This window comes from Leopardus geoffroyi, chromosome D2 (genome assembly GCF_018350155.1).
Source record: "Leopardus geoffroyi isolate Oge1 chromosome D2, O.geoffroyi_Oge1_pat1.0, whole genome shotgun sequence".
In the NCBI taxonomy this organism is placed as follows: domain Eukaryota; kingdom Metazoa; phylum Chordata; class Mammalia; order Carnivora; family Felidae; genus Leopardus; species Leopardus geoffroyi.
Window position 1 is genome coordinate 55,431,760 of NC_059334.1, and position 14,595 is coordinate 55,446,354.

The window sequence follows — 14,595 nt, forward strand, 5'->3', positions numbered from 1 at the left end:
CCTAACCCCATAACCCTTGGCTCTTCCAGCCCAGACTGCTCAGAAGAAGCACCTGGGCGGCTTCTGCACAGGCCCCGCCTTCAGATCCTGCTCTAACTCCTCAGGGTACAGTAGGCAGAGGTTGAAAAGCCCAGCTCTGGGGCTGAGTCAGTTGTGGTCTTCGGCTCAGGTCATGATCTCGCAGTTCGTAGGTGTAAGCCCCATGTAGGGCTCTGTGCTGACAGCTCGGAGCCTGGGGCCTGCTTCCCATTCTGTCTCTGTTTCTCTCCCTCTCTCTCTCTCTCTCTGCCTCTCCCCTTCTCACACACTCTCTCTCTCTCTCAAAAAAAATAAACGTTAAAAAAAAAAAAAGGCCCAGCTCGCAGGTGAATCCAAGGCGCAGTTCAGTCTAGGGATCCTCCAACTAGGCAGGTATCAGAATCACCTGGACCCTGTGAAAAAACAATTTGCAGGCTCCACCCCCTGAGTTTCTGAGCCAGCAGGTTTGGGGTGGTGCTGCAGAATTTACACTTCTAGCAGGTTCCCAGGTGATGCTGATGCTGCTGGCCCAGACCTGTGCTTTGAGAACTACTGCTCCTAATAATCAACAATTCATACTCCTCAAGATCCATCAACCCAAGGAACTTTCACTGCTTTAGAAGGTCCAATGGGATAATGTCCTCTGTAAAATGAAGTGATACTCAAGTGTCTTAGCCCAGTCCATACAGGTTGCAAGTAGTACAAAACCTTTGCTTCTTTCTTTCTTCTTTTTAAAATGAATGTCTTTGCTTTCTGACATCTAGTTCAATGCTCCCTCCACTGTACTAACACGGGACTCTAAGTTCCAGGAGGCAAAAACCTTGTCTACCTTGTTTACTATCTTATTTCTCCTGATTCTAAAAGCCAGTGCTCAACGCGTATGCCTGAATGAATGAATCATGTCATGTGAATATAGTGAGAAATGTCCTAAAGGAGAAAATTATCAGACAAGTTGATGATAGCTCATATTAAACAATTCTAATAATCAGAAGCATTAAAAAAATAAATGGAACTGCCTCAGTGAACAGTGAGCTCCCTGTCCTTGGAAACACACCAGTGAAAGCTAACCAGCCAAGTGACAACAATGTCACAAAGCAACTATATACTCCAAGGTGACCTCCTGAACCTCTAACAGCTTTTGCAAAGCTGAATTTTAATTCTTGTGTATTCCAGTTGATTATTGGTCAACTAGCCTGCCAACAGCTTCACTATGTATTTACACTAATCACTGCATGCCCGTGCCTCAGTTTCCCCCAACACAAAATGAAGAGGTTTGTCAAAATCAGTCTCTGGAGATTATCTAATGACTGGCAAATAATAAACAGCTAACAGATGTACCAAAGTACTTAACATGCATAGCATGTCTTTTTCTCTTCCCTGCCATTCCGCAGTGCAACTAATCCTGCATCTAATGATAGGTCCAGGAAAATTAAACTTAAGGAAAAACAAGGGCATGTTCCAAATCATACTGTCCACCCTTTGAATACCATGCCTTCACCAGTTTAATCACCAGCCTATCATTGTTCTTTAAAAAACCATCCTTCCAAAATAAGTTACAGAGAGGGAGACAAACAGTAAGACTTTAAATACAGAGAACTGAAAGTTGATGGGATGGGAAAAATGGAAGATGGGCACTGAGGAGGGCACTTGTTGGGATGAGCACCGGGTGTGGTATGTAAGTGACGAATCACAGGAATCTACTCCCGAAGCCAAGACTACACTGTATACCCCATGTTAGCTAACGTGACAATAAATTATTTAAAAAATACTAATGAAAATAAAAATCCATCCTTCCAGCAGCTACATATTGGGCACACTGTGGGCAGAGAATTGTGCAAGGCCCTTAGGCAAGGCAGATGGGTCACGCAGGCCCTGCCTGCTTGGGCACATACCTACACCTGCCGCTTTCATCGTTTAAAGCCAGCTTTGCATTTCTCCCACCTGGGTAATGTTGAAAGGTTCATCAGAATTTACTAGCATAGAAATTTGTTTACAGATTGATTTTGACAAGAAAAACCAAAACACAGAATAATAGAACAAAATTATTTGATCCAGAGGAAAGTTCTTAATTTTTGAGGTCTGGGATACCAGGTGCCAAGGTTTCATCTCTATCATGGGCCAGCCTACAGTGCTATGCCTGGTCCAACTCTCGCCAAAGACTGTTTCATTCACACCTGAATACGATGAGGGTGTCAGACTGAGAGTGGTCTTGGGTAATGGCTTCTCAAAGTCACCAGCACTGTGGTGTCTTAGGGACTATTAGATTTGGGGGCCTGGGGGAGATAGGAAGCTAGGGAAAATTTCCACGCAGCTATATACAGCCCTCATTTACTTTGAACATTAAAAACTGTGTTTTCAGGGGCGCCTGGGTGGCTCAGTCGGTTGGGCGTCCGACTTTGGCTCAAGTCATGATCTTACGGTCTGTGAGTTCAAGCCCCGCATCGGGCTCTGTGCTGACAGCTCAGAGCCTGGAGCCTGCTTCGGATTCTGTGTCTCCCTCTCTCTCTCTCTGACCCTCCCCCATTCATGCTCTGTCTCTCTCTGTCTCAAAAATAAGTAAACATTAAAAAAATTTTTTTTAAACTGTGTTTTCAGACACAATATCAAAAAATGGGAACACAGGAGGCAGCTATTAAAATATGGTGAGCCTCGGGGCACCTAGGTGCCTCAGTCAGTTAAGCGTCTGACTTCAGTTCAGGTCATGATCTCACGGCTCATGAGTTCAAGCCCCGCATCGAGCTCACTGCTGTCAGCACAGAACCTGCTTTGGATCTTCTGTCCCCCTCTCTCTACCCTTTCCCTGCTTGTGCTTTCAAAAAAAAAAAACAAACAAAAAATTATGGTGAGCCTCCCTTAATCACCTCACAAAGATGATGGAAGGGGAACCAAAGCAGAGACACTTTTTGTCGAACAGAAGAGGAAACCTTTGGCTCCCTGTTAGACGTCGCAGATGACCTTGTCAGGATGCAGGAGACCGAAGGGGAGGGACCCAGAACAGGGAAGCCTGTCAAACATCTAGAGCCAAGATGAAAAGCTAAGACAGGTGTTTCTCATAATGATCCATAAACAGATTCTGACAGTCACATTCAGGTGCATGTTAACAAGGCTTTTCTTCCTTAAGGAATATCAAAACCAGACTGCGGATCGGGTCCAGCCAGGACACCTAAACTATGAGCAGTTTGCTGAAGGCGTCCCGCAGGGATAAAACATTAAGGAAGCTAACTCTTTATCTTCCCAGTTCCTGTGAACGTAGATGTGGCTGAGGAGATTAGGGCTGACAGGATTAGAAGTTGCCATCACGTGGCCCAGGTGTCTCCAAACTCTAAGATGTGTAGGAATCACCCGGACTGCCTGTTAAAGGCAAAATCCCACGCCCCACTCCCCAGCGTCTGGCTCTACAAATGAGGACAAGAGGCCACCCCACGAGGACTCTGCATGTCCACAAGCACGCCTGCCATTCTAAAGGAGCTGCTCCCTAGACTGCTATTTGAGAAACAATGACCTGATCCAAACAGCCTTTCTTCTGTAAGTGGGAAGAAAAAAAAGGCCCAGACTAGTGAAGTGTTTTGCCCAAGCCCAACTTGCTAAGCCCAGCGCAGCCTCCACAAGGAAGAAATCTGTAAGTGCGAATAGGTGATACACAGAACAATCCAAACTGTTGAAGGGCATAGACCACCCCAAGGGCAGCAGACAGCAAGCCAGCTTCTTCAACAGAGTCTCTCACCAATGAAAGACCCGCAAAGGGGCCCCCTCAGAGGAAGACTGATAAGCAAATTATCACAACTGACTTCAGCAGGGCCCTGTGTTTCCACAGACTGTCCATATTCCAATCACACTGTCACCTTCACTGTCATTTCCTATTCACCTCTGACTGTGAGCACCTGCAGGGCTGGGACACAGTCCCATCCATCTCTGCCTCACCACTGTCACACAGCAGGCTTTCAGGAACAGTTTTTATTGTCAGATGAAAGCTATTACCGCCCTCTGTCTAGAATCCCTTCCAAGAGGCTGGTCCACCTGGCACATTTCCTCCCAGCCTTCTAGCCCCAGCTCAGGTGTCACCTCCTCTGAGAAACAAGTGTCCCTCCCTCCACCTGACCCAACCAGGTGTTCCCTCCTACTTCTCCCCGAGGACCCTGTACATACCTGTTAACACTTATCACACAGTTTTGTGATGATCCTGTTTATCTAGGAGACTCCTACCCAAGGACAATGATTTTGGTCTTTGAAACCACAGCACTGAGCTCAGCTTGCTATGCAGAGGTTGCTCAATATAAATGGGTACGGTAGGAAAGCTAGGAGCAAGAAACTAATCTTAAATATCTTAGTGCAGACTCAAACCCCTACAAAGTTGCAGATATGCTTCACCGGGGGGGGGGGGGGGGGGTGAATTCCCTATTATTCCCTCTGTTCATATTTGAAAAGTCAGGTCACTGTGTCTCCAGCGCCACCATCATCAGAGAGGTATGTTGGCGGCACTCACAAAGGGGCTCACCTGTCTCTCTCTCTCTCTCTCTCTCTCTCTCTCTCTCTCTCTCACACACACACACACACACACACACACACACACACACACACCTGTGATCCATCCTCAACATACACGGCCAGATTACCCAGAGCTTCCTGAGCCCCAGAATCCTCCCACGGCAGCCATGGTCTGTACCTTCCATGCTGTGCATGGGGCACTTATCTCCACTTTGTATTACTGTTATCTCCCCCTGGGCATCTGTAGGCAATAGTCCCCGAGGCACAGGTCAGGCAATGTGCCAAGGGAGGGACTCCAAACGTCCAGAGCTGGACGTTTGCAGGCAAAGCTGATTTCTCCTGTGATGAGGCCGAAGCCAGACATCCAGTGGAGGCGAAGGGGCTGCCCTCCACCAGTTCTGACATGCCCCCGATAGGCAACGAACAGGTCGCAACCAGGTAGAGGGGCACTCGGTTTAAAACTCCGGGGGGTCAACTCTGTGGCTCAGACCGGACACTCCCTCACCTTTGCAAAGCGCTGCACAGTTGGCAAGGCTTGTTCCACCCTTTACGCCTCTGCGACCTCTGCCCACCGAGCTGCCAGCCAGGACCACCCGTTACACGTGCAGACACTGCTCTGAAAGGCTAAGTGACTTGCCGGAGATCACAGAGTCATAAGCAGAACCGGGGAAAAAGCAAGGTGTTCACTCTCCACCCCGCACCCATTATTGCTGCCACACTGTCCACATTTATCTCCCGAACTCACAGGGGTTTCCCTCCCCTTTCCATCGGGACCTTTCCTGTTCAAATCCAGCAAACCTTTTAGGTTTTTTAAAGGGTTTTCCTAGTTGTATTTTAGCTGCTATATAACAAACCAGATTTCCTGTTTCTTTCTTGTGTTTATTATGCTCAGGATATTTTTCCTGGTGCCCTGAGAATTATTCCCATAGGAAACATTCAGCTCCTTTGGAACTCTTGACACTAAGAGCCCGTTCCCTGAGAACCTTCCTTCAGGGGCATAAACAAGGCTGGCGGCCACTGATAAGCCCCAGTGTGGAGTAGGGAAGCGGCACCGAATTTGAGCCGGCAGGCTTGGCTCCACCACCCACAAGCTGTGCCACCCACCACCCTCAGCTTCACCTTCTGAGACTCAGTTTCCTCATCTTTAAAATACGGAGAATAAAACCTAACTTGGTAGGTTGTTGCCAGGATTTAAGATAATGCATGCACTATACCTAGCACAGGGGCTGATGTGGCCACCCCCTCTCCCCCCAAATCGGAGCTGGTATCATCATCTCAACTGCTTTCAGGTACAACCAAAGTTGCGTATTGTTTCTCACGCCTTGAGAATTCTGCCCATAGGAAAAACAGAGGAAGGCCTTCCGCCATGAATAACTGGAGTCAAAAAGGAGAAATCAGAAACGAAGGCGTCTGCTCTGACACCTCAGAAAGGTTAAAAACAAAAGTATGATTACTCTCCTAGGGCTAAAAAGGCCTCACAAACACCCCAGTTCCCCCACTCCCGCCCCCTACACACCATCCACGGGCCTGTTATCTACAAGTCACTGAAGCTCAGGGAGTCTCATTTCCTCATCTGCAGGACAGAGATAACCTTGCCAACAGCCCGGCTGCTCAGGATGACATGAGGCGTACTGCTCGGGCCACCTGCACACTGGGCCCTGGCAGTTGCATTCCCAACCCCTAGTCCCTGCTCCTTCCTTCCTAACAGAGCCTCCATTTTGTTTGGATACGTGCCTCTCCTCCAGATCCCTCCAGAAGTGTGGCCGCCTTCCAGTCAACAGTGATTGATTCAGGGATGGACTTGCAGCCAAGCTCCAGCCGAGGAGGCATCTCGGGAGAGTGTTGGGGGGGCCTCAGGAAGCTTCCTGGCTGCTGAGAGAGCCTGAAGTCCATCCAGTCTCTCTTCTTCCTCTGGCTGTGCTTGTCTCACTAAAATGTTTGGAAACGCTGCAGCCCTCTTATTCTCTGCAGGGGAATCATCCCACCAAAGATAGCAGAGATGGGAAGAAACCGGGGCCTTGCTGACTTCACTGAGCTACTGAAGCGATTACCCCAAAACCCACCCTACCTTGAGATTCAGAATCATCCCACTGCCAACTCCAGGGGGAATGGCCCACATTGTGGCCCACAGGACTGATGGGCCTTGCAGTTTTACAATGCATCCCTCCTGTTTGAGAAACAAGTTTTGCCAGTTAGCCAATCTGGGCTGGAGTTTGTTATTTGCAGCTGACATCATCTGGATATAACTTGCATAACCTAGAGAATATGTTAAAAATCCAAATCCTTAGGGGACACCTGGGTGGCTCAGTCAGTTGAGCATCTGACTTGACTTCAGTTCAGGTCATGATCCCAGGGTCATGGCGTCAGGCCCTGCATCGGGCTCTGTGCTGAGTGTGGAGCCTGCTTAAGGTTCTCTCTCTCTCTCTGTCTCTCCCTCTCTCCCCCCTCCCTCTGCCCTTTCCCCCACTCTTGCTCTCTCAAATAAAATAAATTAAAAAATTCAACTCCTTGGGCCCCACCAGGGAGTACTATGTATTTTTAGCAAGTACCCCAGGTGAATTCTGATGCTCCCCAAAGTTTAAGAACCACTGCTTTAGTGGAATGTAAAGACGCCCAGTGCAGTGCCAGGCACACAGTCAACTCTACGTGTCAGTCCCAAGTGGACTTACCTGAGAACCACCATCCCAGCTTCCTATTTCCTGTGTAAAGCTACTGTAGAAAGAACAGATGAGGGCAACAGAGAAGGGAGTGTGAGTTGTCAAACAAATCTCACCTCTTCCCACAAAATGCTGCTCTGCACAGTTTTAGGAAAACATCTGCTAACGTTCGGCCGAAACCCTCTTCCATGATGGCCTGACTCTGTTCCTTCCTCAGCAGCTGCAGCTGGAGTCATTACCTGGGACCTCTTTCAGTGCAGACCACAGCACAGTGGCTGGCGGCCACACGTCTGGCTGTCCCGGCTCTCCCAGCGGCCCTTTCAACTTTATTAAAAGGTCATTTTCCTGGCCTGGCTATTTCTTATCCTGGACTGATCACCCCCTGTGGCACCAGGAAACGCAAGGGAAGCTGCACTTATTAGAAGCAGATAAAAGAAGGAGTTGGCTGAGCCACAGCTGACTCCTGAAATCATTGTTCTTGAAATGTCAGAGGCACAGTGTCCTTCGGGGTCATATGCTACCCACCTCACTCCAAGGGGAAAGCCAAGACCCAGGGGGATGGGACCTGGGACTCCCATTCACCCAGCTACTTCTTGTCAGCATTAGTCAGAGTCAAGGTGTTCCTTACTGTGGCGATAGTAACAGACGGAGGGGGAGCACTTTAGCCTGCAGAAGAGGAGAATGAAGGGAGGGGCAAGCACTAATCTAGAGGGGCCTCTGCAGGATACCAGCAGGATACCTAGATAAGCCATGAAGACCAAAGGCAGCAAAGAACATCTCACCTGCTCTTTTTGATGTTAAGATCCTTGAGCTGGGTCTACTTAATTAATTTGGACTTTTTCACTCGAAAAATATTTGAATGACTATTTAATGGAGGTATGCACCAGGTATGCGGTGACAAGGGAAGGGGCCAGAGCTGAGGATAATAGAAAGGACCTCGATGTAACAGTGAAGATAAGGCAAATATTTACAGAACTAAAAAGCAAGTCCCACCAGAGAAAGTGTCTTCAGAAAACCTCCCTAGCTCTACCCCAAGTTCAACTACACTTAGGCACCCATCATTCTGTGCTCCCCCACAGCCTGAGCACTGCATTGTAACTTCCCACTCATGCACCTGTCTCTGTCTTCTCCAGTAAGGGGCCCATCATCTGTTCATCTCTAGCACAGGTCCTGGGACAAGGACACGTGCAGTGAATGCTGGTTGCTGACATGGGTAAATGGATGGATGAGTGGATGGATGGGGATGCCAAAGAATTCTGGCTAGGGAATCAGGGAGGGCTCCCTGAAAGGCTGAGGCACCTGAGCTGGATCGTGAAGCATCTAGACAACTGGAGATGAAGACAGGACCCACTTCATCCAAAGTGCCCAGTACCATCTTAGGCAGAAAGCTAGTGCCTTAAAGCTACCTGGATGAGTTTATTCCCAAATGGGCTTTCCTAAGGGAAGGAAGCTGGGTTTGTTTCCCACAGTCTTTTGTTTCTCCCTAGGTAAACAGAAGCAACTCCTAAATAGTAATTAAACTGACATACTAAGGGAAAGTTAACTGCCAACCAGTCTCTACAAACACAAAGGCACTTTGGCAGAATGAGGACACCCCAATTCTACTTGGGGTAGATATGTAGTTTTCCAAGATATATTCAGTGACAAAGGCAATGTATGTCATCCCCCCCCCCACATGTGTTATCTGTATATAGAAATACTGGAAGGATACCTAAGAAACTAATAAAAAGGATTACCTGTGTATAAAGGATTATATCATTTAGCACCGACAATGGGACATTTTTGGGGGTGAAGGAGGGTGTTACTGATCATTCACTGGGATGGAGAACACAAACGAAGACTGTCATGGGAAAACTGGAACATTATGTTCAGTCTGCCTATAGGGGCCAGGCTGGAGGAGGGGGTGATGTGGACATCACTGGGGTAAGAATGAAAATTTTCAATGCATACATTTTTATAGTGTTTTGATTTCTGAACCATGTGTATGTATCAACTATCCTAAAATGTAATCATCTTTTTCATGGGAATTTAAAAAGCTAAGGAATTTGGCCTTCCAACTCTGCGACATAGGAAGCTCATGTGGGATAGCCACCCTGAAGAGCACCGCTAGATACAAAATGAACTCACTGCTCAGAGCACAGCCCTTCTGCAGCATGCAATAAAACAGCCCTGAGAGAAGTGAGCTGTACATGGCCTAAAAAGGCTTTGACTCCGTGCAGGGCCAGCTGAGATGGGGAACATCAGGGGAATATAAACAGTGTGAGACGGACATAAAGCAGTTCAGGTTTTACACAATCATGGCAACAAAGTGAGATTGATTCGGGACTGAATGAAGCTCTTTATATTGTTTCTACTTAAAAAGGAAATGTATTGACTACAGTCCTCCTCACAGATTTATCTTTCCTGACATCAAGCACATTCATAACCTATTTTAAATTCCAAGGAACAATGCTGGGGTTTAGGAAAGTGAATACCAGTGTGTTTCACCAGAACGTTTGGAGGCTGGGGAGAAGCTTCTCCGACTTTTAATTGCTCAGGAAACAGGCACAATGTAGATGTTTTTCTTATCAGCCATAACTTCAAATTAGAAAACAGCTTATCCAGTATGTCTGAACTTCAGAATGCATCTTCCGTTGGAAGAGCCACTTTGGAGCCATTTAGAGACCATGCGTGGTATCATTTTGGCCTTCAATCTCTTTTATAACCATCTCCTCCTTTCAGACATCTGAGACGTCACAACGACTTCTCAGACCCAGGCCTTCTCCCTACCTGGACTAGAGAACATCGTGCCTCCTGCCTCCAGGCACCACCAGGCACTGACCTTCCCGATGCCAGCCTGACCACGTCCCATCATGAACCCTTCAGGGGCTCTGTGTAGCCTTTAGGATTGCAAGGGCATGCAATTTATCATCCAAACAGGGACACGTGAGAGCGAAGGGAGCACTATTAATCACATGGGGACAACAGGCAAAGCCACCCTGGGGAACTGGAATGTGAGGCCATCCTACTGTGGGATAAATCCAATCCCTTTAACATAGCTTGAATTCAGGACTCTCCACATCTGGCCCCAACTTACCTTTCCAGACTTTTTGATCCGGACCATATCACAGGGTCCAATCATAATGGACTTGCAGTTACCCAGCATGCCTTGGGCCTTACTACATCCATGCATTTGCTCACACATTTCTCCCTCCTGCCTCCACCCCACCCATATCCCCTACCAGTCCATAATGTCCCCCTTCCCCATCTATGTAGATCTAACTCCTATCCTTCCTTCAAAACCTAAGTCAATTGGTACCATTCTTTCCTGCATTTATTCAACATAAATCTGACTGCTCACTCTGTGAGGTACATAGTGAACTAGGCTGAAAAAAACAGACCCCTTGGGCAAGGGGGATGTGAGGGTGTGGAGAATTGTGATCATTGGTACTAGGACGGATACCGGGTGATTTGCTGCCAAGTTTACTGTTATGGCAGAGTCATACCCGCCCCCCACAAGGCTGTGAGCTCCTTGAGGACAAAGCCCAAGAGGCCCCATCTTACAGCCCTACTGAACCTACCGTACACCCTTGCTGAGTAAAGAATTAATATTAAAGAAGTTTACTTAGTTGGTTTGAAGACAGTTTCCTAACAACCAATTCTGAGTCCTTCATGAATCTGTATGGGATCAAAGGGAAACCTGGTTTGCCAACAACCTTAAAGAAACACCCCAGGTCCTACGGCTATGACTCTCATTCGACACTGATGCTGGAGGGGAAGTGAAGTCACCTGGTTCAATCCTACGCTGCTTCTCCAAAGGTTAAGTGACTCATCCAAGGTCACACAGCTAGTTAGTGACTAAACCACTGGAAAGATGATGCAGGAAGCCTAGAACTGAATGACTGGAAAAATGACAGAAGCACTCACTGGAGCTGAGGACATCTGGAGGAGGGAGGTGACCCTGCTAGCTGGAGGGTGGGGCCAGGGGATGGAATGGAAGTAGGGGGTCATTCCTGTCAGCGAGGCCAGCAGGCGAAAGGCACTGCAGTAGGAAGCTCAGCCAGGGAGGACTAGCTGGGAACCAGGGTTCCAAAGGGAGGTGAAAATCTTACCTGGTGATGTACACCATCCGGGACCAGGGCACAGACACACATTCTCTGTGTCCAACCTGGAAGAGGGGCCCGAAGTGAGAGCAGATGGGGGTGAAGAGGCAGACTTTCCTCAGGACTGCCCGAGTGGTGCCCTCCCAGGGGAGGGGGCTGCTCTGTCAGACCTCTCGGGCACCCGCAACGCTCAGCTGAGCTGCTCAGAGAAGCTCACATAAAGGCCAAGGGTCCTGGGGCTTCCCCAAATTTGTTTGCTGTTCTGTCCTACGTGGCATGGGGCAGACCAGAGTTAAAGAGTAACCAGTAACAGAGGAGGCCGGCAAGCAGCAGAGTAGTGCCCAAGTTGCATCTGCAACATGTATACCCTGTCCTCAGACCTTTCCGATGGGGAGTAGTCACAGTAATAATTTAATAAAGGCATTTTGTTTTTTTTTGTTTTGTTTTGTTTTGTTTTGTTTTGTTTTAAATTTTTTTTTCAACGTTTATTTATTTTTGGGACAGAGAGAGACAGAGCATGAACGGGGGAGGGGCAGAGAGAGAGGGAGACACAGAATCGGAAACAGGCTCCAGGCTCTGAGCCATCAGCCCAGAGCCCGACGCGGGGCTCGAACTCACGGACCGCGAGATCGTGACCTGGCTGAAGTCGGACGCTTAACCGACTGCGCCACCCAGGCGCCCCAATAAAGGCATTTTGAATTACACAATTCACCGGACCTGAGTTATTTCAGTTACACACAGAGAAACAACCGAATCAATTCTCGGCAGCCCAGACTGGACCCCGGCCCCCTCTCACCTGCTGCAGCTCATCTGCAGCCCTGAGCCACCCTGGCCTGTCACGCCTCACTGGAATTTTTCTTCCTGGCCTCCACTCATCACAACCACCATGGCAGCCTCTCAGGGTTCAGTTAGTGGGGGGTCCAAACTGCAAACATCCACTAAGGTATAAAGTAAGTCCCTGAAGGTAAGGGAACCACTCGAGTTCTTCAGATGGGCTTTCCAAATGGCCTTCCACCAGCCCTATGCTCTGGGGTAAAAACATAACCAGGTCCCCAAAGGGCAAGGTTCCTCAAGCTCAGCACATTGACATTTGGCACGGGATACTTCTCTGATGTGGGCTGTCCTGTGCATCGTAAGTAGTTTAGGAACATGCTGGCCTCCACCCACTAGAGGCCAGTAGCACCCCCTATACGTTGTGATAACCAAAAATGTCTCCTCCAGACATTGCCAAATGTCCCGTGGGGGTAAAACTGCCCTCTGCTGAGCACCATTGCCAAGGGATGACTCCTAAATGTGCTATTCCATACACCTCCAAATACTCAGGTACCCGGAGCTCCTAGTCCTACAAAATAGCTTGGGCGTTGAAGGCGGAGCTTTGGATTGGGTGGACCTGGGTTGGAGTCTGGGCACTATGTCTTATTAACTCTGTGACTTTAGGTAGGTCACTTAGCTTCATTGAACCTCGGTTCCTTCATCTTTAAAATGGGAGCAATAAAATAGCACCTACCTCATGGGGAGGCCCTGGCAGTTCTATAAAATGACATGTAAAGATTGCCTGGCACAATAAATGAATTTAACATTCAATAAATGTTAGTGGTTATTTATGGGCCTGGGAAATTCCTTTTAGCCAAGTCTAGAGTTTAGTCTTCTATTTCTGTGGCTTCTGATCTTCCCCCTTCTTCCTATGCCCTTTCCACCTGTTAAATGCCTTTGGTCTTAACCTTTGGTCTTAAAGAATCCTTCATGCTGGTTCAAAGGCATCTGAGGTTAAAGTGGAGGAAAGAAAACACACACACACACACACACACACACACACACACACACACACGCACAGAGGACCTTTCAGATCCAACCCCTGCCCAGACCAATTCTCTAGACAAAGGTTTCCATTGTTGTCTAAAAACAAACTTTTCCACAGGGAGGCCTTAAAAGAGCCTCAAGTCTCCAAGCCTCCAGATTCTTCTACTTCTCATCCCCATCCTGCCCAGATCCTGGCATATCCCTTCTCTTTGTGGGGCCTCAGTCTCCCAATCTGATAAATAAGGGCTCTAGGCCCCGAGGAGTTCTAAGTGTCCCCTGTTCCCATTCTCCAAGATGCCATACCGTATCAGAATGCTGTGCATGGATGGCAGCCGGGTTCACATTTTAAGTAAGTGCTTAACTAGGAATAAGGGTCAGAAAGACAAATTATTCTCTTTTTCCCTGCGTTCTCCCAAGAGCCAGCAGAATATAGTATTTACAGACTACAGAAGTGGGTATTTGTTGCCAATGGAATCAGATCTGAATAAAACGAAATCCTGCCAGACTACTGAGGCCTTGAGCAAATTAACTCATCTCTTTAATACCATTGCCTTATCTGTAAAATGGGATAATAATAGAGGCAGAAATGATGTAAAGACAAACGTCAGGAAAGCAGCTGGTGCAGAGCTGGTATACACACTAGGTATTCAAAACACATATCCCTTCCCTTCTAGACTCTATTTTCAACTGTGTAATTCCATGTCATTCCCCTCTTCTGGAAAGTCCTTCCTTCTCTGCTTTGCCTAGGGCTCTGTTCAAGTCCTCCTCTGCCAGGAAGCCTTCTCTGCATGGACTCTGTTTCTAAAGGTCCAAGGCCATAAGTTTCCCAAAGACTGGCTTGGGGAGGGGAGAAGGGGAAGAAGTTCCCTGCCCTGAGAATTTCCTTTCTGCAAGTTCAGGAAGATTAACCCCTCCCCTGCTCCACCCCAGAACGGAGAACTGACCGCAACATCTGTGTAGGCTTAAAGCTTACACACTCATTATGACAGAGTCTCATAACCACCCTGAGATGGGCAGGATGAGTCGGGACAGCATTCTCTCCCCCGCAACTCCTCATCCAACTTGGCCACCAACAGTCCCTCCCTATTGCTCTCTGCCTACTCACTCCAGCAAAACAAGGAAGAAGATTATGTGGTTTCTTCTCTCCCCTCCATCGGAGGGCCTTACAAATCTCCAGCCCAGACCTTCTCTTTGCCCAAGTCCTAGGACTGTGATGACTCCACAGTCTCTATGAGCTTGAATCACATGGCAGAAACGCCTACTGACCAAAAACTGGAGCTCAGGAGATGAACGAATTGGTCCAAGGTCTCACCCAGTTCAGAGGCAGGGCTGGGTTAGAACACGGGTCTTTGGGCTCTGGACACACCGGGCCTCTGCCCACACCCTCTTTCCCACCAGCTGTGCCTCCTCCTGTCTTAGGTACCATGATTCTCCCAGGCTGGGAAGCTTGCAGTCACCTCTGCCTCCTCCCCTGCCTTATTTCTCTCATCCTCTTATCACCAAGACCGGTAGCCCTTTGTGATAAGGGTCTGCAGACAGCCCCACCCTCCCAG

The 14,595-nt window shown here is 48.2% G+C and overlaps 1 protein-coding gene across 49 annotated transcripts in view; it reads right to left on the minus strand.

Annotated features, from left to right (window-relative positions):
- SORBS1 (sorbin and SH3 domain containing 1) overlaps window positions 1–14,595 on the minus strand; it is a 231,542-nt gene that overhangs the window by 199,395 nt on the left and 17,552 nt on the right. Inside the window, exon 1 of one of the 49 annotated variants that reach the window (XM_045438291.1) lies at window positions 11,252–11,474. The exons of the other annotated variants lie outside the window; for them this stretch is intronic. The gene's annotated coding sequence lies outside the window, so the exon portion shown is untranslated. Of the gene's footprint in view, window positions 1–11,251; window positions 11,475–14,595 lie in introns of those variants that run through there. 49 annotated transcript variants of the gene reach the window in all.